Below are 2,486 nucleotides of genomic sequence, written 5' to 3' on the forward strand. Positions count from 1 at the left end.
ATTAATAAGCACAAAAACCAGGCAAAGCCAAACAAAACAACAAAGGAAGTCAAAACCAACAAAACAATAACAACAACTAAAAAATGCCTCTATGAGTGCCTTCCAGTTGAGTCTGATGTGGTGCCACACTGTGTATCCAAAGTATTTTTGGTACTCCTTGGGGGATTTTATCACTTTGCTCTGCTTGCTGCTCTGTTGCGTGCCCTTAGTGTTTTGCCCCAGTGTGATTGGGTCAGATTGGGCACAATTCCCGCATTGTGTCTCCACTGTTGTACCTCATAACGCTATGGTTCAGTGAGAGATGTTGTGTCTCCTGGTGGAGCCAGTCCTATAGTCCTCTCTGTGAATTGTCTGCTCTGAGCAGGCATATCATCCTTGGGGCTTGGTAGGCCAGGATGTGTTCCCCTCTCTCTCAACCCCTCTTTGTTTCTCCTGAGTTCTCTTATCAGACGTGCCCCTCTCCCCAAGCTGTAGCTTCAGTGCTGTCCTCTGAGGTGCATTCTTCTAGGGGGGGTGGGTGTTCACACAGTTGGGATTAGGGCTGGCCCTGCAGACCTCTCTATTGGTTCCTCGGTACATGCCGGTATGTTGTATTCACGTCTTGACTCAATGTGTTGAAGTCGGCTCTCTTTCTCCCTCTCCTGTGGAGACATAAACAATACCCGCCCCTTGGGTGGGTCAGTGCCCTGCTCTCTGCTCTACACATGTCTTTTTTTTTCCTCTTTCTTTCTGCCTCCTATTTAGTTGGCTTCCACATGTATCCCTGGATTGGGTTTGACCCCTGACATAATACCTGGGCCTCACCCCAGGAATGTATGTATCTAGTAGCTTTTCCCCTATGCCCCATTTTTTTAAAGCTTAACTCAGGGGACTCATGTTGTACTGTTCCTTTTGTGCTTGGATTACTTCACTTAGCTTGATTTCCTCCAGTACTTCACATGTGGCAATGTGCTTCATGCGTTCATCACTGCTCTTTAGGGATGTGCAGTACTCCATTGTATGTATGTACCACAGTTTTTTGACCCATTCGTCTGTTGATGGAAATTTGGGTTGTTTCCAACTCCTTGCAGTTGTGAACTATGCTGTGATGAATATTGGAGCACAGATGTCTGGCCACAGTTTGTTTCTTGCCTCTTTTAGGTATATGCCCACTAGGGGGATTGCTAGGTCGTGTGGTAGCTCGATTTCCGTCTGTTTTAGATATTGCCAACTCGATTTCCATAATGGCTGTACATGCCTACAGGTCCACCAGCAGCGGACGAGAGTTCCTATCTCACCACAGCTCATCCAACACTTGTTGCTTTCTGATTCTTTTAATTGGGCTATCTTTGAGGGTCTTAAGTGGTGGTATCTCATAGTTGTCTTAATTTGCATTTCTATTATGGGTAATGATTGGGAACATTTTCTCATGTTTTTTGGCCAATCGGATTTCTGCCCTTGTGAAACTTCTGTTCAGGCCCTTTCCCCGCCACCTTGGTGGGCAATTAGCTTTTTCTTTTTGGAAGCTAGCAGAGTACTATAGATTTTACTAATAAGGCCTTTGTCTGATGTGTCATTGCTAAATATGTTTTCCCTGTCTGTGGGCTCTCTGATTACTCTCTTGGTGAATTCTTTTGATTTATACAGGTGACTTATCTTCACTATATCCCACTTGTCAATTTGTGACTGCTCTGTATTTGTATCCTTCCCTATTTCTGATAGCCTATGTATTCCCTGCACCAAGGTTCTCAGGTTTGTTATAATTCCCTTATTGATGGTGCTAATAGTTTGGGGTTTTACTTCAAGGTCTGTGATCCATCTGGAGTTTATTTTCATGCATGGAGTGAGGTAAGGGTCTTGCTTCATTTTTCTGCAGGCAGATTTCCATTTTTTCCAGCACCACTTATTGAAGATGACATCTGCTTCCCATTTGATGTTTTTCGGGACCCTTATCAAAAATCAGTTGTCTGTTTGTTGATGTTTCTATTTCTGGGTCTTCAGCTCTTTTACATTTGTCTTAATATTTGTTGTTATACCAGTACCACACTGTTTTTACCACTGTGGCTGTATAACAGGTGCTAAAGTCAGGTAGAGCAAGCCTTCCCACTTTGTCTTTCTTATTGAGGAATTCTCTCCTAATTCTGGTCTTCCTCCCTCTCTGTATGAAGTTGGTAATCAGTGTTTCCAATTCTTTGAAGAAGGATGGTGGTATTCCTATCAGGATAGCATTAAACTTATATAGTGCCTTGATCAGAACTGACACCTTTACTATATTGAGATTTCTGATCAATGAGCATGGGATATTCTTCCATTTGTTGAGGTCACTCTTGGTTTCTTGTAATAGTGTTCTGTAGTTTTCCTTGTACAAATCTTTTGGCTTTTTTTTGCACAAGTATATCCCTGGATATTTCAATTTGTGCTTGCCTATAGTAAAGGGTACTACCTTTTTAATCGCCTTTTCTGTGATCTTGTCTGATGTGTATAGCAGTCTGATAGACTTCTGTTTG

This window comes from Echinops telfairi, unplaced genomic scaffold (genome assembly GCF_000313985.2).
Source record: "Echinops telfairi isolate 266 unplaced genomic scaffold, ASM31398v2 ScPeMD7_19;HRSCAF=73, whole genome shotgun sequence".
NCBI lineage: Eukaryota > Metazoa > Chordata > Mammalia > Afrosoricida > Tenrecidae > Echinops > Echinops telfairi.